The sequence below is a fragment of the Ptychodera flava genome, chromosome 9 (genome assembly GCF_041260155.1).
Source record: "Ptychodera flava strain L36383 chromosome 9, AS_Pfla_20210202, whole genome shotgun sequence".
Taxonomy (NCBI): Eukaryota; Metazoa; Hemichordata; class Enteropneusta; family Ptychoderidae; genus Ptychodera; species Ptychodera flava.
The window spans coordinates 21,419,964-21,445,196 of record NC_091936.1 but is presented as its reverse complement, the minus strand read 5'-3'; the positions used below and the strand labels follow the sequence as shown (position 1 = coordinate 21,445,196).

The 25,233-nt window shown below is 40.3% G+C and overlaps 1 long non-coding RNA gene across 1 annotated transcript in view; it reads right to left on the bottom strand.

Annotated features, from left to right (window-relative positions):
* Positions 1-21,991, bottom strand: part of LOC139139623 (uncharacterized) — a 29,939-nt gene extending 7,948 nt beyond the window's left edge. The window contains exon 1 of the long non-coding RNA XR_011553843.1: positions 21,825-21,991. This is a non-coding gene — a long non-coding RNA (uncharacterized lncRNA). The remainder of the gene's footprint in view (positions 1-21,824) is intronic.
* Positions 21,992-25,233: the final 3,242 nt, after the last annotated feature.

The window sequence follows — 25,233 nt, the reverse complement described above, 5'->3', positions numbered from 1 at the left end:
CCATAGTTTTGGTACAGGAATGGCGGCCATTTTGAATTTCAAATATTAGACTAGTGTAAAGGTTCCAACTGTGCAGGGTGATCCCTGATTTTTATTCCTGGTTTGTAAAGACATCAATGGTTGAAAATTTCTTTAAGGAAAGTTTGAGCCAAAAATTAAATCTTTCACTGTCGAAGCACGTGCTACCTCAAGACAAGACCTGTTAGTTTCTTCGAAAGTTATTATTCGTCTCCTCCTGCTTTGCCCATCCCGTTTCCCAGTACATCCTTAGGTTTGCGGTAAACTGCCAAACCTTTCCATCCGATATCGTAAACATTCATTCGATAGACAACAGCGCAATGCCAGATGAAATATTGTTCGAAAGTCGATAAACATTATCGCGCTAAGCTGACAGGACGCTCCCTATACGGCGAGATTGAGGATGCTGCCCATCCGTAATATCCAATTAGCGACTGATGGCGATGCCTGCTCTACTGTCTCTTTGACAACTTGTCTGCGTTATATTTAGAGGGAAGTTGAGGACAACACATGGCCACGTTTTTTTTTGACAATGCCTATATTACATGTGACAATCGTTTAACGAACTGTGTTGTATCCTAATAACATTCATTCGTCTTCGAGTCTTCTATATGCGAACAATCAATTTCATCGTATCTTCATTAACTTTCGTAACCGTATGAAGTAAAGTAAAACCAAATTTTCCGAAGAACATGGCACATAGTTTTTGGGAATAGAGGAACGAAACTTCAAGAAGTGCTGCGCCACGGTCCAACTGTCGATTGAACGCCCGTCATTAGTCACACAGTTTTGGTAGAGCAACAATATTGAAAACACGCCGATGTGATAGTTTTAATAATTCAATGAAGCCAAAATCTAGGTCTTCGTTCTAAAAGACGTGTAGCAGACGCTATGAAGATGCTGAACAAAGGTGAAAATTTTGATCTCAACGTTTGCTGTCCGAACTATGTAAACCGATGCCTAGCAGTCACAGTCATGGTGAAACACAAGCGCAAAGCTGACGGAACGCTCGTGATCATCGAAATCAAAATACTACAGAGTGCCAAATTTACAGGTTTTATTCAATTTTTTATTCAACTGTCCTCTATATAGGGAAGGCAATTATCACGTTGGATGTCATTACTTATCAGAACCACGCTTCAAACATTTTGAAATCGTTATCTAGCTGCAGTGTTGTAATCACTCAGCCGAATCTGATCCTTTCTGGAAAGATGGTACAGATATGAGAGAGTTTCAGATACTATGAGCTATCAAGGAGTCATTCTTGTCGATTTGAAGGCGAGTAAGATGCAATATGATGAGACTTTTGCGTGCGGATAACATTAAAGATGCGTCCTTTTAGATAAGCTGGATGTTATCTTCAAGATATCGAGATGGCCGACAAAATATGGTCTTAAAATATGCCGGAAGACCTTGAAGCGATACATGCAAAGCCGAGGATTGACAAGCGGGAATAATGCACGATACAAGCCATTACTTGATTGGTTTATGAATTTATGATGAAAGTGTGACGTGGCTGTTAATAATGTTTGGAAGAGCAGTTCTCGTGGAGACTGCAGCCGTTTTCCATTTACGTTCTATTATATATAATATATATATATATATATATATATATATAATATATATATATATTATATATAATATGATAATATGACTCAATGCTCTACTTTATGATTTTCCAACTATTTTCTCTCAGAACATATAATTTATAACTCAGTCCACCCGATTGAAATATCGGCAGACAGAACGTACTGCGATGGGAAGCACTGGCTCTACCCTGAAGCAGCAATACACATTACCTACAGACACGTTACAACTAAACGTACTCTCTCAACCATACGCCAATGATGAATACTCTCTGTGCTATTTTCACTGACAAGTCGAATGGTTCCGAGTTCAATCGACGGAATCATGATATTCCACTTTGTTTAGTCGTAGGTGTACAAGCGCTTTCTTCGACTTGTCTGTTCTCCAAGATTCCATACGAAACGTCCAAAAAGACTTCGCTAAACATCCTAATATTCCGTTGTTCGTTGACAACCAAAGTACTATCGAAGCATCAAAAGGGTAGTGGCGCGAGATACAAGAAAAGCTGTTCAATCCAAAAAGCCGCAAACCCTCTACTACCCTAAGAAGTTCTGTTCGTATTCCTTTTCCTACATTTGCGTTGTAGACAGCATTTGGTACTTGGGACTCTTCAGTCTGAGAATCGATTCGTCCACCCATCTTTTTGTAATCTTATTTTGTGCGATATACTTTAATTCAGACGATGACAACTTTCCCCCCCCCTTAAATTTTGTTTAATTTTTGTTTTATTTTATCACACAGTCGAGTAAATTTAGAAACGTTCGTTTTGAAGTAGAAAAAATCAACAATCACGAGCAGTGCTTTGTAAAACAAAGTTCATTATTAATTAGAAAGCTATATAATAATAGTTGTCATCAATGAAATTTCACATAAAGGATATTTTACAGGACGACTTAAACCGCTTATGTCGGTGTGTATGGCCTTCACAGTTTTCCTATATAACTAATACCTTTTACTTCACAAGCTAACAACTGAAAACGCTCCAGTGCCCGGATGGCAAACAAATTGCTATTTACTTGATGCGTGATAGGCTATGAAAAACATTGTCTTCACAATTTCCTTGAGGAGTAGAGGAGGTCATTGAGGCACCCCGTGCCAGACTAGGGTCTGTTGCATTAGGTATTATCAACACTGCACGGAATGAATGTGTCTATCGATCACTGCAATACATTGTACAGACAACAGAAATGGATGTAAAGATTGAAAATATTGAGTGAATCTGCGCCGTCTATTAGCTTCAGGATGTTTTTTTTCCTGTGGTAAGTTTACCCGGATCACCATCTATTTGGTCACGACGCAAAACTTGGTTTGTCATCAGTCAGATGCATGGAAAACTGAAACAGCGTGCCGTCGTGTGTAATGTATGTCGCGTGACCATGGACATATGGACGGGAGAACACTTTTTGGCCAAGTTGCAATTTGTCAAAGACCACTTTATTGATGGATATTATGTTCTAAGTTTCTCTGGCCCCGAGTCCCGCAAGTAATTTATATGACATGAAAAAAATTGTCGCCTACACTGTACTTTCAAAAAGTCTCCAAAAAATCAGTATATCTGTATGAGTCATATAAGAAGGTAAAAGGAGTTCGTTGTCCACTCTTTTGATGACTCCGACTCTGCATGAGATGCTGCAGTATTGTGTTTGAATCACGCACGCCTCGCGTTGATGAGAAGGACGTACAATAAAACTGGTAAGAGTTATTTCTCACCTCTGCCAAGAATCATCACATTTATCAAGTGACAAAAAAGACGGTGATGTTGTTAAACGTAAGCCACATTGTGTCATATAACGAGCTTTAGAGCAGCCATGTTGTGCGTCAGGGGAGCGGAGAAGTTGATTTTCAAGTAGTCTTTACGGCCTCACCAGATGACAAGATAAAGGCACAAAATCGTTTACGCTGTGCTATCTCGATACAGAAACGACAATTGGTCCCAAGGCGGTCATACAACGCTCATGGAAACAGGATATCTCTAGCGCAGCAATCGATAAAGCGACAATAACACTAGACGGAAACAAACACCTGATAATAAGATTGAATCAAATATTACCCGGGGCGAGACTCGAACAACTTCAAAGATTTTACAATCTCTATCACGTCGCTAACTGCGTTTACACAAACATCATACACGATAACAGTTTTAGACAATGCGAACGTTCTGAGTTTTGAGTGCTTCGCTATTCTTTCCCTTTACAAGTTACATGTTGAACAACAGTCAATGCTGGACTGCTAAATAATACTACGGGCACGCGCATACCGAGGAACATTCAACTATAGTTAAAAGTACACAGACGAATACATACATAAATATGTGTGTACGTAGATATATAGACAGTACATAGATGATACTAATAGATCCATCCATCCATCCATCCATCCATCCATCCATCCATACATACATACATACATACATACATACATACATACATACATACATACATACATACATACGTACGTACGTAGATATATAGACAGTACATAGATGATACTAGTAGATCCATCCATCTACCCATCCACCCATCCATCCATACCTACCTACCTACCTACCTACATACATACATACATACGTACGTAAGTACGTAAGTTCGTATGTGCACACATACATTCGCACAAACATGCATAAACACACACACTACACATACATAATGGCCACTTTTCTCTGAAACGACATTTCACAAAATTCACACGTTCATTTCAGTTTTAAGATTTCCCTCTCCGTAAACTTGAGTCAACAAAACTGAATTGTAGATTGGTAAAACCCCAGAGAGGATTCACATTGATGTGCACCAAACTGTCCACAGTCGCTGTGCCTTGTTTTGTGCGCGCCCACGATGGGCCTGCATTCGAAGACTACGCTGTGCAGCTGTGAGCACGCGCTGCCAGACACAGCGACTGTCCGTTTTTGTAAGGGTATGAATATTCATAAGGGTAGTGACCTCAAAAGAAACACCTATGGGCGGAGAGAATATATACTAGTAGCCAGTAGACCTATATACGTGGTATGTTTTTATTTTTCATTTTTCATTTTATTTGGCTATGCTACTTGTCATTTTTGTTTTGATTAACGGGTGTGTGGAGTTCTATAAATTCTATCAGGCAGAAATCCGACCAGTCGCTTGCAAGAACGTCCAGACCCTGGGATTCGCGTAGCGTCTCTGAAGGGCGCGCGTGTTCCAACAGGGGAGAACGCGAATCGCAGGGTCTCTGCCAGAGCAGAGCATGTGCACCAAACTGTTGCTCACAGATACCACGGACCAATGGAATGTTTGGGCAGTTTGGCCTTGGAAAATCCGGATGGAGTGCTGCCAAAAAAAGTCTGAAGGTAAAATAGGGACCAGCAACATTACTTGTCTTTTACACCATTCTCATGCATTTAAACAAAATAGAAGAACCTTGACTTGTGTGGAGCCTCCCGACAACATTTAGGGCGCACAGTTGAAGGGGAAGTTCATCAAGGCTGATTTTTTACATATGTGCTGGCATTTGGGTCATTTATTCTGGAAAAGTTGTTTTCGCCACTTATAACTCGCACGAATTTTCACAAAAACGGATAAAAATAGTGGAGGAAGTTGCATTTTAGGGCTTCATCAACTCACCGTATTTTGAATCATGTGATAAAAGCGCCAAGCTTGGCGCTTTATTCCCATGATTCAATCATAGACACCCCCCCCCCCACCGAGAAAAACGTTTTTTTCGAGGGTTTTGATTCAAAATACAGTGAGTTAATGAAGCCCTAACATGCAACTGCCGCCACTATTTTAATCCGTTTTTGTAAAAAATAACGCGAGTTATAAGGGAGCGTTCAGTTTTTACGGCTGGGGGGGCCGGCAAAATCTTGTCGCCGGTGTTCAAAAAAATATAGACCCCCTGCATTTTTTGTGAAAAAAAGATGACCCCCCCTTTGTCAGACGAAAAAAATTGATGAACCCCCCCCCCTGAAAAATAACCAAAACCCATATGTCAAATTTACCCGCATGGTTTGGATTTGAACTCCGGTACGCGGCGCTCTTTATTCGATGCCAGTGCACAAACTTCTCAGCCACATCCATTGAAACGTCTGTTAATTAGGACGACTGTAAGGCAATTTTTAACTTCATTTCCATAGACAACTCATGTCCATGGACATTGTATAAAGTAAACTTTATTGGAGTGGTTCGCCAAAGGCAGCCCTCCGGTTAAGAGGGTCATGGGCCATTACGTAAAGTCAACTTTATTCTAGTGGGCCACAAAAGCTGGCACGCCGGTAAAGAGGGTCGATCATGGCTATTGCATGAAGTAAACCTAATTGAAGTGGGCCGCCAAAGGCGTCTGCCCGTTAAGAGGGTCATGGGTAATACATAATGTATATTTATTGTAGTGGGCCGCCGAAGGCGGCCCGCCGGTAAAGAGGGTCGATCATGGCCATGGCATAAAGTGAACTTTATTGTTGGTATTATGTTTTTGAAAATGTGGTGACCCCCCTTTCCTACCAGTGAAAAAGCGATGACCCCCCCTTTGCGGATTCCAAAATTATGATGACCCCCCCTGGATTTTGCCGCCCCCCCCCCGGCCGTAAAAACTGAACGGTCCCTAAGCGGCGAAAATTGCTTTTCCGGAATAAGTGACCCAAGAGCTAGCACATATGTAAAAACCAGCCTTGGTGAACTTCCTACACCTACGAATTCAAGACAACAACAGTGCTCTGCAGCGACCATCACGGTACCAGCGTAGTTGACGCAAAGTGGAATACTGTACCCTGCGGTAAATTTGTAATTACGTGTTTCCGGTAGATAGCGCTTTGACGTCATCCTTTTCACCTGCTCGATCTGTAAGGAATAGGTATGTTTCGACAAACACTTGTTCAGCACATTCCAAGAGGCTGGAGGACAATTCACGTCTCAGACAAATTTGAAGTTACAAAGAGTAAGACTTAATCCCTTTCAAATCTCGCAGGCAACAGGAATTTCGTGAGGATTTTATGACGACATCAGGCAAAATCTACGACTTGTGAAGTCAAACTTAAAGTTTAGAGATGAACTTATTCTGTAGTCCCCCATACAACAGAGCAACTTCTGTAGTATGTTGTGTGCTGTGTTTCCGTGTGGGTAAGCGTTAGCGGGGTTACGTTTAAGTCCTCATTTTCGATGTGTGCGGCCATGCGGCCACTGAATTGGCTTTAAGCTTTGTGAACAAAGACACACCAAATAACTTAATGCAAGAGGAGCTGGATTTGCTTTTTCACAGACGGTATAGCTAAATGTTGACATATTTCCTGTCTACGAGCTGAAGGAAAATCGATTACTTGTACTTACAGTAGTAAATTATTGATTTTTTCTTCAAGGCCCTGACTGATCTTTCTCGGCTATTGACGACTTTTGCAGATGCAGGATATTATTATGACCTAAATGTTTATTTAGAATGTTCGATTCGTTGTGCTAAGTAGTCTGCGTCACGCTCTTTTCGTCCGAGTAAAGTTTGATTTCTTTAGTATGACACTCCTTCACTGTGTTGCATTGAGTTTAATTTGTCAGAAAGGGATTCAAAGTTCGGGTCCGAACTTACACGCCTCTCTCACAAACAAACATTTAGAACGTGCTTTGTGTGACCTCTAAGTTTTCATGGCGGTAGTTTCTGCAATTAACTGGGCAACGTTTTAACCCACTTTGCCGCGCGAACTTATATTAAACAAATGTTCAACTTTGCTTTCGCACAGTAGGTTCTGTGCTCGGCGGTATTGTGCGCGTGTTTCAATGAGGGGCTACCCTGCAAAGTTTGGTACTAGAGAAAAGAATTATCTAACATTTATTGATATTTGAAATTGTATGTTAACATTGCTAAAAATTTTGTTCTCGAAATTTTTTCTTTCTCCAAGAGCTTTAAAATGGGCTCCCACAAATGGTAGACCAGACATGTATTGAACACAATTGACAGTTCGAATATCTGGATTCTGCCTCTATCAACATTAAAAGTTATGTTGATCCCCACCTTAAAGGTAAGGACCCTATCCCTGTTTTAATCCCCTGTACCTTGTTGGAAGCTAGTGGCATAAGTGTTGCAACTCAACTGGTTTATATGTAAATATCGCGGCTCTACCCTTGCTATCGATTTTGCATTTAAATTAAATTTAGTGTCGGTTACCCAGACTGCTCTGTGGGGCTCTCCATCCGGCTGCCCCCGCGCAGTGTAGGGGCGGCCGGGTGAGAGTCCGGCAGAGCAAGTCAAGTAACTGAGACCGATTTCCTATAAGAAGTTCCGACGCAATTAATTATTCTGACGATATCCACCAATGTTACACATAATTTGAATCGGCATCGGCACTAAACATTTGACTACGCATCAATTGTGCTGGTTTATTGTGCCGTATGCATGGCTGATTGCATAACGAAAACTGACGATCATGTTTCATTGAACAAAATAAACACGATTGGAACCAATTTGAGATAATTGGATAGTGTAGTAATGTCGGTTTAATCTGAAAATGTACGCTCATCTGCTTTTCCTGTTTTTGCAATACACTTGTTTTTATGGATAATTTGTAATATTGCAACTTTCAGCTATAGGGCACCTAACATTTTTGATAAATTTGAACAATTTAATGATCCAATTCGTCGCTAGTTCCTTTGTTGAGGGGTTGCAGAAGACGTTTAAACCGGTAGAAAAAGTGTGCGAGGGCTGGAAGGAAAATTCAAACGTAAACAGTAATAGATCATTTAACACGTATAGACGCAGTGTCGACGGGCTAAATAGTAAGCTTAAATGTTTCGACATACTTTGGGAGTAGGAAAAAACTGCAGTTGACAATAGTTGCAAATATTTGAACATATTTGTTACAGTTTCTGGCCTAGGCTTTAAACAATATACAAGACAATGATGGGAACTCACAAGAGAAATAAAAAGATTGGGGATATATGTAGGGAGAAGAACAGAGCTGTATGCAAATTTAACGGAAGAAATGACGGCGGCTACGCAGGCGCGTAACATACAGCACCAGGAGCGAAGCCTTGCACTGAGCAGCGTCGTTTTCTGTTCAATAAATAGTTCATGAGTCGAATGAATAAAAAACGAATATAAGGGTTATCTTACGGTCTGGACTGCATTTTTGTAGAGATAATTCGTATCATCGTACTTTGTGATCCGCCTCATATTGGATCGAAATACTCTTATCTCGTCGATTTGTATTCAATATGTATGCATTTTAACCAACCTAAATCTGACCCGTTTCAGAGAAAATTCAGATTCCCGCCGCTAAATCTCGGTAAACTTGTCGTTTCTTTGATTAAAACCTGCAGTGTACAAATACCAAGGTATGATAAGGATCTTCTAGGAATCTGTACCGAATTCAATTTATTTATTTATTTATTTATTTTTTATCATCAAATACTGAAGGTTCTGCATCGTGAGACATTGATTAAATGGGACGCTCCGATGGAATTCTAAAATGCAGTCACTCCCGTTTTATGTTTTCGCCTTCTAGATCTTGTGTATAATGATCACGAATTGGACAAGCTACAACATCCAGCAAGTAATTTAAAAATAAATTGATTTCACCTTTGTCAATTGCATCCTTCTTGTTTGCCTCCGCAGATAACAGACAATCCATTGACTCAAAACGAGGCCAGAGCTCCTTCAGTAATTCGATTGGCTGTGACACTCCAACTCTCAACCTTAAATTTGCGAACTGGTCTCGAACTCGAAAAACGTTGTTTCGCGTGTTGAGAGCGTCGCAACAGGTGGTTTAATCGGGACAAACGTTAACTAAACAGGGTGCCTTTCAGAACGCACCTATCCGTGGAATAGGGTGCTGTCATTTAGAACGGAGCGTTGGCACAAGCAAATTAGCTGTAGCGAAGTCGTTGAAGAAAAGATTCATTTTTTGTGTGGGTATTTGTGTAAAATTTCTGAATATATCAGTCGTGACTCAAATCCTTACTTGCGCAAATGAATGAATGTGTCGATGAGTGAATGAATGAATGAATAAATAAATTAATGAATGCATTAATGGATGAATGCACCAGTAACTGAATGAATATATGAAAGAATGAGAAAATGGATGGATTTGATGGATGCGTAGCTGTCTAACTTCCTTTTTCTCTATATTTAAATCTGTGTCACTGCATCGATTGTCTTCAGACTTCCCTGTATGGCGGCAATCAGAAATGAGATCGTCGGGTGTTTGCTTAAAGGCCTGTGTTAGGTGTCAGATCGCCTTACCAGTAAATTTACTCACTTGATTACAATTTCAAAGGCAAACAAAAGGCTATGGCACCTGCATAATCTCCTTACAGACTCGAACAAACTTGATCCGGGAGATCGAGTCCCTGTCCTTTAAGTAGACAATCACAATCAAAGCGATGAATCAAGAATGCACTTGTTTTCTGCTGCAACTCTGACTACTGAAATTCAAAGAAATTTTCTGTGCATTTCCGTCTACACGGCTGCATATTGACGGCATTTTCGCAACACATCACTGGTCACCATGAATCAGATTTAGGCCACTTACCATTCAGTCTACCATAATATCTGTCACAAAAAGAGTTGTAATTTTCAAATTTTCCCCAATAAAATGCGTTCGTAATATATTCCAGGTAGAATGTTCATATTTTCGGTTGCGTTGATTCTAACGCGGGCAAATGTCATTTTCTGGAGAGATTCATGCTTGAAGTGATCCTTCTGCGCTTCGATTGTTAAGAGGCTTATGTTTACATCTGCGTCTCCCCTTCCTGCACAACAGACGGAATCAACATCGCCGCCGTCTCTTGGTATACAGTGTCGGAGAGCACCATCGCTTTGATCTATCAACCTTTGATGGTCTTATTATTGGTGAAACCATAGCTTGAGTCTTTTTATCAAGTAGCAAAGCGCCAACATGGTGGCGATCGGAATCTATTGGTCGTTCCACGGTCACGTGGTGTTACCCAGGGCAGTGATGCAATGAGGGCAACTTCGAAGTGGTGGAATATACAGTTCTGTCAAAATGCATTTTTATTTTCCGTTTTTGGTTTTTTCAGTAAACTAGGTCCAACAAGTCGCGCACAATCTACGAAGCGGAATTCGATGTTGCTAGGACATAAATTCATGAAACCTGATCGTCACATAAACTTGGCAGGATGAGACAGGAGTCACGTTAGGCAATCTACTTACGTGTAGAAGGGTGACACATCATGTGTAAATAATGATTGAATGTATATGATGTAAACTTGGGAGGAAAGTGGGGACGCGAAGACTAGCGTTGACTTTAATTTCCCGATTCAGAAATTTAATGGTCTCTCTCTGACTCGACAAGTCGTGAGAGTTAGACTGGTATCTGCTTTATGCTTGATCCGTGTTCGTCGATTGGCGTAGATTTTCACAATTGTTACCGACAAAGGACCGAGATCAAAGTACAAACTAGCGCGACTTGTAGAAATAGAATAGGTCGGAAAGATGTAATCGTGCCGGAAGGGAAGCAAAAAAAATTGCCAAATTTCACCCATTTTGCCTGACTTCGAATCGCATGAGAAGATACTAGCCTACAGATTCGAAATACTAGTACACCGGGCTGATACCGGCTTATAATGTATAGTATCTGGGCCTTATCAGAATGACAGTAGCTAAACTCTCGTGCATGAATGCAGAAAAAATATTCCGCGTTAAGATTTTATTATAATCCCGAAATTCAAAAAAAAAACAAAAAACAGAAAACTGTTAATCAGAGCATTGAGACGACACTAAATAGAAGTCCTTTCTACTCATTAAAGAACTAAAATCCCTGCTCCGAGGAAACATCTGAATATGTTACGTATATTGATCAAAGTCACTGTCAGAATATCTCATCCAATGGTCATAAATGTACATCCTATACTTACAACTTATGATATGGCCGTCGGTCACCCTATTATCACAGACAAATCAGTCATTAAGGTGAATCATGGCGACATCATGAGCAGAGAGGATATTCGATGGTTATAAACCGGTGTCATCCCACACGTCGCAAGGCTGTTTAATCTGCTCAAGGTTGTTTAATCTGGTTTTCCGTGCTCATTTCACGATTTTTATATGGTCAGTTTATTTTCACGAGAGACTGCCTGTGTACATTTCAGTCGTCGAGGGACTTATCACAGTGGGCAGCATTGCTGTCGCCTGTACGAAGATTTACAAATAAACACGTAAATCACAACTAATCGTTTATTGACAATACACTTTTCCTCTCTTTTACTGCGCCACCTTGATGAAACAATATGCGATTTTCGGTAGTGAGGAGTGAGTTCTCGGACTAAATCTAGCGACGCAACGCGGCTATGCGTCGGCCAACACGCAGAAACAAATTTATCGGCGCTGTATTGCAGTAGGTGTGATGGGTGTAGAGTCTGATTATTATGGACACATAGCCATGTCCATGTGTCAGTTACAGGAGTACTTTATTCTTGTGACGTTCAAAGTATTACAATTTATAAAATCTAGATAATTTTAAAGTTAACGCAAAAAAACAACGGTAACACAGAAACCTTAATTCAAGATCCAGAACATTTCTCCGACGACCCCCTCACCCCTCCCCCCAACCATTTAGACAAAAGTACTATCCTACCTCTTAAATCAGTATTGCTTGTCTTGAGGCACACACTAATTTGCATGCTTCAGCTGATAGAAGTAAAAAGTAATTCAGTCATATATAAGGCCAAAAAGAAAGAAAAAGAAATGTTTCTGGTCAGCGCGCGCGTCACTTGAATAACAATGCGTCATTCTTTTTTCTGTTTGTGGCCTGCGGCCGTGGCTGACACCAAACCAAAATGGCTGAAGAGAAAGAGAAAATTCTTTGGGACCATGATCAGTGACTGCATGAACAGTATATATGTGACTATATTGATAAAACTATAAAACTGACCCTCCTTCCTCCCTTGAGGGAAATTAATAAAAACAAGGCAGTATTGCTGAAGGCAATGAGTACTTGGGCCGTGATAGAGTAATTTTGAGGACAATATATACTACTATTCAAATATGGTCTTGAATTTCCTCCTGTCAATTAGGCATTTGATTAACTGGTTATTAAACGAAGCAATGGCATGACAACAGCAAAATATGTCTAGCAACTTTTGTGGAGTTTGAGGCAGGGGTTCTTTATTTATAGTGAAAATTGCTTAAACTCCTTAAATATTCAAATTACAGCAAATTTCTTTTGTTCTCGATGGTAGATGTCTAATATTTAGATGGGCATATTTAGATTTCTACCCTATAGTTATCCCTATATACCAAAAATCGGACATCCAGCTCTATTGGCTTGCTCAGAATTAGATATGCGCATAATTAATGAGGTACAATGTGTGGTGTCATAAGGTGTCCCATCATACCAAATATGAAGGGTGTAGCACTTGTGGTTACTGAGTTGTGGACAAATATATCTATTTGAGGTCAAAGGTCATTGAGGTCACGTGACATTTTGTCAAAATAATGTATTGCTAAGTTATTCCTATATACCAAAAATCAGACCTCTAGCTCTATTGGCTCGCTCGCTTGAAAACAATCTCATAAACCTGGCCATATGGGCAACTGTGTATGGGCAGCTGGAGGCTTGACTTCCCGGAGAAGGCGAGCTGTCACGTTCAAGCTCAGGATTATTTGTCGATCAAATTTCAGTAAATTTACCTTACCTAGATGAAATTTTGTCTATAGGCTGAAATTTCGCCGAATTTTGACGAAATTGCATCGATTTTTCAGGTTCATATGCGACATTTTTGAGTTTTGAGTGCAGACAGAAATAAGTTTTGAGGCAACATGGCTGCGACCCCATGTTGACCCCGGTATCTGCTAAAGTGCGGGTTGCGGGCTACGGGCTGCGGGTTTTTAGAATTATGGCTAGATTTCTAATATATGTAATATGGCATTAGTATATAAGAAATAAAACCTTTAGAATGTGTCTATTATAAATAATGATGATCAGGTCTATCGTACAGTATCCCTTTTCCTGCGAAGTCCATATTTCACCATCAGGTCAAGATGGTTAGAATTAATGAAACACTACTATATGGTGTATTTTAACGTAATACTGTATATTTGAAGGCTGTTGAAAACATCAATGCTGTAAACTTGATTTTTTGGACTAAAGATGCTACAACAGACCAAACCAAATGGGTGAAAATACGTTATGTTTCTGAAAAAAATCAAAATCTGCTAAACTAAAAGCGGCGATTCCGAGGACCAATTTATTTATTCCGAGCTGCCTGGCCATTACAAATAATTATGGATCTGAATCACTTTTCTTTCTTGCCATGGATGTGAGTGAGAAATATACGTAATACCAGACTGACAAAAAAAAATCGCGCCTCGGAAATGTCGCCACTTATCGCGGAATGAAAATTGTTACATTTCTAGTATCAGGCCATAGGAAGTAAATTCTTTGTAATGCATCCATTCACAATTCGGTTCCAGGGCAACTCATACAGAAAATTAAACAATGCCTAGTTAAATGCAATGCATAAGGAAAGATTTGACTTAAAAAAGTGTAAAGTGATGTGTATTGTAAATGCCGTGTATTTTTCATGAAATCTTTAAAAATAAAAAGACGTACAACAAAGGACTTAGTTTACTTTGCCGTTTCGGTTCAAGCGAGGTCGCGACCTCAGAGAACGACATTCTGCTAACATTTTACGCGAGAATTTCAGTGGGAAAAATACGCCGGTGCGTTGCCTTATTTTCAGGAATCGATCTAATAGGAATATTTTTGGATGAGTTTGTGTTCTGCAGCTCTCAATAATTTATCTCCTAATATCATGAACGTATGACTTGCACCTGCAGTATGATAGTCGCTCCATGCCGGTATGCCCCCTTCAAGCATTTGATCCAGCTAGCCCTGCGTACGATGCTGTGTGTTCCGCTACAGCTTAAATAGCCACGCTCACCACTATTTAAGCTGTAGCGGAACACACAGCATCGTACGCAGGGCTATTGATCCAGCGTGACTTTGAAAAGTTTCCTAGGACTATAATCGTGTTCACCACATTAAAATTATTTGAAACGGCGTTGAAAACGATTTCGAAAATTGTGCTTTTATCGGCGGTTGAACTAATCTGAAGTGTGAGAAGGGCGAAAATGATATCAAAAAACACACATTTTTTCATGCCCGCAACCCGCAAAATAGCGCATCCGGTTGACCCCTAGCCCTGCATACGATGCTATGTGCTACAGCTAACACACAGCATTGTACGCAGGGCTAGCGAGAGAGTTGCCGACATCGACGGTTATTTACGAGAAGTGAATAAAAGACTGTCATTTTTGGAAGCGATCGAGTAGCTGAGGTAGGCTGGGATACGACTTGGGCCCAAGAACGCTGAATTTCGGCAGTAATTTGGCTTTTTACGTGAAGTCCCAAAATGGATTTGAAGTCACCGACCCTACGTACGGGTCTTTGCAGGGCTGTGGTGAGCGGGGCGAATTAGCTGTAGCGGAACACACAGCATCGTACGCAGGGCTAGTTGACCCCAAGTGAAAATGTGTTCGCGATCAAATTTCCTATATTTTTTTCAGAATTTTCGACAAAATCATTGCTTCTTACATCTTTTGTAAAATATAAAATACTAAAATAAAAATGCGATGTGCCATGTCTCCAGATTTCTAAAATATCGTTCGTTGACCGTTCGACGGAATACTCATTTCGCAAACTTGTGACGCAGTTGAAATTCAATACTGACCGCCAAATAATCTTAATGAGACGAGATCATTCTAGACCCCGGTTCTAGACATCCTCCAAATTATCCAACCACTCGCGTTAGAGTTCAGCTCGCTTAGAGTATCATAACATTCTTCGGCCTTCGTTTAGATCGACCCTAATCTCTCCATTTAGGAAACAAATACACAAGCTACCTCGACAAAACTTCGTGCACCATCCAGGACCAAACGCACTACAAATCTGTCTTGACGTCATCATCTCCTTACATGGTAATCGGCATACCGTATTTTTTAGCAAAGGAGACACAGAATACGTCGGAGTATTCAGTTTCAAAACGTATAACATTGTGTGATGTTGTCAAAAAAAGGTAATGTTACTGCAGTGGTATAAATTACAAAACACAAAAGTTCAAATCAGTTTATTTTGGACTGGCTTTACCCAACATTTCATATTGTTTCTTATGCCAGATTTGACCACGTACTTACTGGCGACCCCTTTACATGCAAATTTTGTGTCAAATGGTGTGTTCTCCTGGAAAAACAAACGTACGATTTCTATATGAAGGAGGCGAAATTTGCCCTCAAAACTCGAAACCACCCCTTTATGGGGTGTACCTAGCTATTTTGAACAAGCTTCTCGAATCTGCAGCTCTATTTCGAAATGATGGTCTGGTTTTCTCAGCTCAAGGATAAGTGTTCTCCATCGCTGTGGGCATTACTATTCTCAACTGGGGGTACAGTTTCCAGTCGTAATGTTTTTCATTGTGTCCGGGATATAAAACCTTTCCTTTTCAAACTTTCAGTTTGATTAACACTAGTCCACATCTTGTCAGTGATTAAGCATGTTTCAAGTTTAAATGTTAAATTCTGGTCTCGAGCCCTCCTGTTCGACCAAACTGAAATTACCCCTCCCACTTTGGCTCGTCCAGTGGGTGTAGCAAGGGTCGTGCCATCGCTTAGGAAACGGAGGGTGCATTAATTGTTGCATTTCGATGCACATTTTGATTATATTCAGAAGATTTTGTGGCAAAAACTCAGATAGAGAAGCATTTATATTCACATCTCACTTATTCATGACTGGCTGAGAGCAGCACTTCCATTAAGTTAGCATCATTACGCCATTTATTATGCCAAGAAAGATGAAGCCAAGACATTTTGCCCTCCCTGGTCTCAGCCAGAAATGGTTATACCTTACAGAGTTTTTCCCACGGAATGAAAACAAATGTACTTGGGCTGAGGCCCAAGTACAATAAAATAAAATAAAATTCGCGTCGCCGCACCATTTTTTAAAGGAAGACCTGACCAGAAACATTTCTCTTTTTTTGGCCTAACGTTGTTCTTTATTGCTTTTCTTCCGACGTTCGGTCCTATCAAATCACGTGACACGAATAATCAACTGGTGTAATATGCACTGACTGTGAATGTGCACGCCTGTGATAATTTCCGCGACAGCAAATCCAACTTTTGTTTTTGTGTAAAGTCTTGGATTCAACCCCTTTCGCGCCGACCAGCAATGCCCGTTACATCAAGTATAGCCGCTTTGTAAATTCAATCCAGTGATGAGCTTTTATTTTTCAGGGGGCATCTCCCCTCGTTCCGAGCATTTTATTTTAACCGCCGAAATTTGACCAGAAATCTACCCTGAGCGTCCTTTCAGAAGAATTAAGTCCAAGTACTTGGAAATAATTTCCTGACGTCTTGTTTTGCCTTTCTTGTCCGGAGCCTTAGAACGGTAAGTCGACCTTAAGGCCCTAAAGCAGTACATCGTAATGGATCCTGGTATTCTTCTGAACAACTTTGGTTTGTTGATTGATTTACTGATTGATTGATTGATTGATTGATTGATTGCACAAAAATGCCTCCTTTCATCATTAATAATGAGGCGTCTCAAAAGTGTGTCTACAAATTATTGATTAAAAAGCTGGTGCGGAGATTGTATCGCGCCCTCGTATAACGTGTCACAGTAGCACATTTCAAGACGTCTTCGCGATCTCTAGTGGCCGGTTGTGTCATCAGTACAAGTTACAGTAATTGGATATACTGTCGCAATAGGCGTTTTCGGATGTAAAACGACGAAAGACATTTAATAAGGGAAATGGGGAGTGCTCTATTTTGCGTTAACTTCATCTCAGCACGACAGAAGACATAAAAGGTGATAAAGTTTCTTTTCACAAGCATGCTGTGCCTCTATCATAATATATAGTCCGCTCAATTTGAAAAATAACACCCAGGAGCAAGCGACACCTGATAAATAGTTTTTGTTTCAATTTTATCAGGCTCGCGTAAAACCATTATTCTTGATTACCCCAGGAATATTTGTGAGATGTAAATGTCGACGATAATTGACCGAGAGTCAATTAGAGGGTTCAAATTGCGGGCATAGACATCAATAACGCAACTGTTTGAGATTGAAGCTAATGGACGGACAAAAGATAAACATATAACATCCCATAACCGCAATGTTTTGTTTTATTTTAATGTGTTTTGTTTTGTTTCTGGAAAGCTGAACTTCATCTATTGACGAGCTTCAGAAGGATAATTATGTAAAGGATCAAATTTGTCGCATGACGGCGGGGTTTTGTTTTCTGTTTTTCACCCATGACTCGAGGCATGTACTAATGTTTCAGACCAGGTGAGACACGATGAAATATCAGTTGGTGTAGAACTGCTATCCCTTTTATTTGTAGGCAGAGACGATTTCTTTCATTTTGAAGAAATTAATGAGCTACATCTCAAAAAAAATAAAACAGACCAAGGTTTCTGTTCTGTTAATAATATTTTGGGCTGAGATGTATTAGGAAACATGGTTACATACGATAGAATGTTAAATTGTTTCATTAGAATTTCCGATCAAACTTAATTTATTTAACTTTTCGCGTGTCGAAACCACTTTTGCGAAAAGATATCAAGGTGTCGAGAGTAAGAACTTCAACACAATACACAGTACGAGCAACCCATACATGCTTGACATACAGGCTTTAGGTCGTAAATTGTGCGAAAAGCGGAAAATCGCAGCAAATAATGTGTTCATAGTAAGATTGTCCCCTGAGATTAACGCCGTAGGTGTTTCACCATATTTTTTCTCTTTGAGTGCCCAAGAAATGACACATTGGAGTTGTTCTAACATCATACCAAGACTAAAACTTACTGAGAAGTGATTTAAGCCTTTCACCACCATGGTTTGGTCCAAACCAAATGTTATCAATGGTAAGTGTGGACCTGTTTACAGGGAATTGGCGGTGAAAAGGGATTTAAAAGCGTGCTGCAGACGACAAGACACTGCAGAATTGTGCTGCTTCATATTTTTTCTCCGTCGAGAGGTTTTGTTTCGTCAAGCGAAAAATAAGTTTTGATAAACATGATCGAGTAGCTGCAACCTTTTATGGTTTTTCTTTAATTTAGTTTTACAGAGAAAGCACATTTCCTCAGTCTCCCTATTATTTTTTTCAAATTTTTTTCAAATACTAAGTTTTAACATTGCAAACAAATTACACTATATACGATATGCAACGTTGTGGTCGACAGACGAATATCGGTAGAGAGGTTACAGTCAGATGTCCACAATTACGTTTTATATCACGCACACATAAGCATTTTAACGTGATTTTGTGAGTAGAATAAAGAAGTATAGTTGACAGACAGAACAAAAATACATGTACTCCAAAAAAGTCCAAAGTAGAGCTAAAGTGGCTTCAGGTGTTGTATCTACACATCAGGGCACAACAAATTTATTCGTCGCTAGCGGTGATTCACCATGATTTAAGCTCGAGGAAAAGTTTTTTTTTACTCCTGTCGAGAAACGTACCTCACTTGGCCGGGGTTTTTTTCAGTCAGCAGTACAAAACACCTCATGCCCATGATTGTATACAGACAGACTTTTGCAGTCTTAGAGCCACATGAATTGAAGTAATCGGACAAATTCCAAAGCTATGGGGTTTTTTTGCTGGCGGCCACTATTCTGTAGCAGCTTTAGACTTACAGCCTTCGGAAATACTGCTGAAATCACTGATGTGTTCAAAACGTCAAAACAAAGGCCCAGCCGCCAGCGCGTCTTACCGCAAGATATTCCCAGCTGTCACTCAACTTGTCAAATGAAAACATCCACCCTCCAAACTCAAAAGATCGTGGCGCGAAATAGAAAAGTTCTACCCGCCAGAGCAAATCTGTTAAACCACGCCTCCAATTTTGACCTCAAATTTCACGATCAACAACTTTCTCAGACGTTGTTCAGACATCGTGGTCCTGTCGACTGACGCGGCCGGCGGACATTCTGTCGTTCATCTTTGGAAAATTGAAAAAATTGTGAGATAATGAACAGGATTTACCCGAACAGAACATCGACACGCCGCGGGAGAAACAACTAGAAGCATGGCTCGTAATCATGGACTATAGGACTTTGTGAAATATGCAAGGACTGGAAATCAAAGAACTGGATTTTGTTTGAGTGTTGTTCAGAAAAAAATTCACATATTCATCACAGTTAGCAATATTCACATCGGTGAATTTCTCATAGGCTACTGGCGTCAGTTTTTTAAAAGTCCATTCCCAAACTGACCATCGGCTTCTCACACATCGTGCGACGGCACTGGTTGAGACATCTTCTGCAATATTGCCATATTCGTCATTTCTTTTGCTTTGTTTTTCTTTGAGAGATATCTAACACTTGACACGATACAAAGCGTTGCCATTAATTTCGTAACCCACGATCGCTGAAACGGAACTTTTCGCCACCTCTCTGCATGACGAGAAAATCGCCAGTAACTTTATCCCCACCACGCAGTAAGATTTCCATTACAATCCTGCAACTTGGGCAAGATTGCCTTTCCACTCCTATATCTCCGTTTGAGCCATTAGGGTATCATAGGACGAAGGTAAATTAACCAGCAGAGATTTGGTTCAAGTCGGTGAATTTTCGAAAATAAAATGATCTGTAAAAGTTCATCGTGTAAAATTTGGCAGCCCAGGTCAGGTTTACGTAGCGATCAAACGCGTTTTTATTTAGTCTGTGCAGCTACAGTGAGTGCCGGGTGAAACTTCCCTGTATCGCGTTCACCCCACTCAATGCGTTCATAATCATATCCTACTCACACGTTTCACTTGAAAACAGAACACAAATCATTGCATTCCAAGCGATCACCCAACTCACACGATCACAAATCATGAACTTGAACCAAGTCTAGTAAACCAGTAAGCAAATCAAGAGAAAAGCTGTGCGCAAACACGCTTCAAACACAGCGTAAGTGTGCGGTGGTTGGCGTTTGGAAGGTGGGCGTGGTTTTATGTTTTGGTCTGGGCAGTCAAACTTTTCTGTTTCGCGCGTCGATGTTTTGAATATGGCGGGTTCATGTTTTCGGTTGAGATGTCTTTCTGACAGCCGGGAAAAGTTGCGGTCAGACGTGCTGGCGGCAGTGTCTTTGTTTTTACGTTTTGAACACATTAGTGATTTCAGCAGTAAGTTCCTGCAGACTGTGTTTACAGTAGAGACACATAATTCATGAGGGAACACATTCTCTCTCCACACAGGTATAAAGCCCGCTCACTGACTGTACTGAACATACACGCTTGTAATAATTGTACATCTTTCGTGGCTTTTATCTAATTTGCAAACCTTTACTGCTCCACTTCAGCGTATGTACACACATCGACAGACGAATAAAACTTACAAAGGCAGTTGAATAAAAGAAATGCATTACATCGTTTTAAACCGAGAAAAAATGTTCCAGTGACGAAAGTTGACAACCTGTTCTACCGCTAATTTAATTTAGCACATGAAAAGGGGCCGGGAAACGGCTTTGAGTGTTTCACGTAATACAAGTTTTAACAGCGCCTGTTTCTTGAAGAAAATGTTTCTTTTCGCTACATGTGTCCAGGAAATGGACGTCAACGTTTCGAAAACTTCTAATAGACAGATTATAAGCTATGAACAACATTCTAAATGCGCAGACTTTAACTAAGCGAAGAAACTACGCTGGGTTCATTCATTCGAGTGCCGTTTCGGAGTAAAAAGCATTCGCGGAAACGTAAAAGATTAATTTTCTCAAGATCAAATAGAGTTCTGTTGCAATGAAAGGAGGGTTTCCGTGATTCAGCTAAAGTGAAATATAGCATTTTAATTGAAATTTGTCGTTTTAATCCAGTTGATTTATTATGTATTTTTTCTTCATTGACGAAATGTTTGGAATAAGGAGTGCGGCATGCATTGCATATGAACAACAAGCAAATTTTAAAATCTGGTGTCAATTGGAACAAAATTTAGTCTTTTATAGTCGGTGAACGCCACAGGTGTTGACTGATTGCATTTCACGGGTAACAGTCACGTCCCTTCGCTTCGGAGAGAAATCAGCTGCTCTAAGCACTGTTGCGATCGGAAGAGAGATAAAAATGTATCGTCCAGGATATGAAAAAAAACGAGACGTTGATGAGCTGGGATAAAAAGATCAGAGTCGCATGCACTCAGGCGTCGCGGGCAAGATGTCAAAAATCCGCGGCAGGGAAAGTGTATAGACAAAGTGAGACGAGAGAAGGAGATAGAGGAAACGTCTTGAAGGAGATAGAGGAAATGTCTGGAAGAGGATAGAGGAGACAGAGGGAAAATTGCTTACCGTGCTATAAAGCTTGAAGTCACAGCTCCACTACGCAACGCAACGACAGTGAACACAACTGTAGGGGATGTTGTCTTGGCAGAACAGGTGCAGAGAACGACGAGAGATGCGCGGTCGATGTATGCTTGCGCTTCGGTTGGTTTCTGTCGTCGGCTCGAACGCTGAATGAAGCTATGGAATTTTCTCTGTCGTATTTCATATTCTTCCTAACAACACCTACTTAACATATGACAGTGAAGCCCTCCTCCGCAGTTGCCATGGTAACAGTACGCGTTGCAGCCCAGAAGCTTCTACCTGCTCTATGGAAAGCCCTCGTATTTCAGTAAGCCCCGGCTCAATCGCTGATATTTTCCGGTGATATAAATATGGCTAGCCACGGAGTTATTCCCAAAACGACATATTTATTAATCGATGGCCTAGCGAGCTGCGGTGAGTCTGCCTCGTGGCTGCACGTAAACACCCGTTGCGTTACTTAGCGTTGTGGTTCTGAGCGCTCCCTTGTGAAGCATGTGAAAGAAAGCCAAAACCCAGCGGAAGTGAGCTATGCCAGATGGTCTGGTAACTTTTGACGGCTTGAAATTCAAAACAATGCAAATGCTCTTGACATACCGCATGATGGAAAGTAATCAGAAATTATCTGACGATTTCTGACCACAGGATAGTTGGTATGTCTACCACATTAATTATGGGCGAAGTCCGTAAGAGATATTTTGGTACTGTACCGTGACCCCCGCGTGAAAGAAGAAATATATGTATTGCCAGGCACTCTTATACTGTTAAAATAAGGGTATGTAAAACATGTTTTGGATTCCACTTCCAAAGCAACGGGGCAAAATGTTTGTTCAAAACTTTTAAAGTAAGAATCTGCAAAAATATGAAAACAGGAGTATTTTGTTGCCCACGCACCAGTGGCTAAATGCCAGTCATACAACTTTCAATAATTTCTCGAGTTATGCCGAGCATTCTAGTAGGCGCTATACAGGCGAATAAAGAAGAAGTTCCCGTTAATTTTTTTCCCCTTTTTTTATTGTTTGTAAAATCTAACAACACTTGAACGACAGTGGTGTCACGACTCATATCAACTCAATTTAAATGACACTCAAATAAGTTCTAGCGATGGAAATGAGACATTTCCCGTAGCTGAACATAATAGCAAAGTGCGAGTTTTAAATAACTCAAGATTTTTCACGCGCAGCTGCACAGAGTCATCTGTCTGTCTACCTTCCTATCTGTCCGTCTGCCTATCTGTAACACTGTCTGTCTTGCTTACTGTGTCCTGTATGTCTCTCTCTCTCTCTCTCTCTCTCTCTCTCTCTCTCTCTCTCCATGATGGTCTATGCGGTACATGTATATATTATTCAAATTGGCGGACGTTTTTTTGAATGCATAAAGAACCAGATGTGAACTGAATGCTCACGTGGTTTACTACAGGTTTATTATATAGTAGTACGCTTCATAGAACAATCAGATATCTGTCGGATCATTATATGGAGCAGGTTTCATCAACTTTCGCACAGTACTCTGGGAGTTAAATGGCTGATTACAAAACTTCATTTAATATGCAAATGAGGCGTTTATTAACTTGACACTGCTCAATACTTCATGGGACAATTAGATATCTATTAGATCAACATCTGTAGCACGTTTCATCAAATTTAATGCTGTAATTTTGGGGTTAATTCAATCATAACAAAGTTCATAAATATGCAAATTAACCCTTAATTCACTGGACACCGCACAGTGCTTCACGCGACAATTTGATATTTATAAGATCAATATAATCTGTAGCAGGTTTCACAAACTTTGGTGCCACAATTTCAGATATGCAAAATTCATGAAATATGCAAATGAACCCTTAATTAACTTCACACTACTAAATACTTCTACTACTAAATGCTTCTCAAAACAGTATCTGCAGCAGATTTCATCAAATTTAGTGCGCTTATTTCGAAGTTATATGACTAATTATAAAACTTGATTAAATATGCAAATGCGCTGTTTCTTAATTTGACACTGCCCGTGCTTCACGCGACAATTAGATATCTCTCAGATCAATATTTGTAGCAGGTATCGTCAAATTTGGTGTAGGAATTTCGGAGTTATATCACCAATTACAAAATTTCATTAAATATGCAAATGAGCAGAAAATTGAAATGACACTCATCATAATGTATTGAGATTGTCATCATTGAAAAGTTTCATGAAATTTTGTGCAGTATTTCTTGATATATGTCGATACCTTCATTACTGTCTCCATAGGAAACCATTACATAAAAAAAATTGATATGTCATAACTTCATTAATATGCAAGCCACACTAACTAAAATCTAATCAGTTCTTACCATTAAGAGTATGGTACCTGTCTACCAAATTTGACTTGAATCCGTTCAGGCGTTTTTGAGTTATCGTGTACACAGACAGACAGACAGACAGACACACACACACACAGACACAGACACAGACAGACAGACACACACACACACACACAGACAGACAGACAGACACACACACACACAGACACAGACACACACGGCCAGTCAGACAGACAGACAGACGATACGACATTAGCTCACGTGTTAACACACGTGAGCTAAATAACGATTAAAGTGACCTGGTATCAGAGATATCCACAAAATATTGTAAGCAAACGGTTCCTGACGAGATATTAAGCTAAAAAAACCTTTACGACGGAAAAGCAGCTAGGGCGGTAAGAATATTAACCTCGAAGCTATATGATCGGCTTTTCAAGTCACTTTACCTGACAGACTTTAACACTTTCCTCACTACAGAGATATTCAGTTTACGAAGGGGAATGAAAATTGAATATATATTTCACGTTGCCAGCGTGCATGTGTATAACCATAATGTCACCTGACTATTCCCGCCTTATGACACCCCACGTCATCTCCATGATAAGAAAGCGCCCTTGTAAAACGAGAACTCTCCGCTCCCACGAAGCGCATTGACTTCATGCGGTTCTGTCGCCCGTGGAAACGAAGACATTTAGAAGCGATACGGGGTCTTTATAGCTTATTCTTTCATCAAGCCTGAGTACCTAAAGAAGAAAAATCTTACGTCCATCACATGTACTGCTGTGTCTTCTTTTCAAATTACACATATCATACACCAAGCCATAGAAGGCGGTTCTTTGGAATCGCGACGAACTCTACACATGATAACGCTTATTGTTGGCAAGTAACAGTGACAGGCGAGCGAAATTGCTAAGCATTGTCCAGATACGACTTATTTCGATGAATTCAAAATCCCGCATACAGCCCTACGGGGATTTCAATAAATTTACTCGCAGTCAGAGATTTTCTGATGGTCAACAAACAACCAACAATTTCTGAACCGCCACAGAGGTAGTGCAGGCAATAATGAATTAAAGTAATTGTTCGAGTGGGCGCGG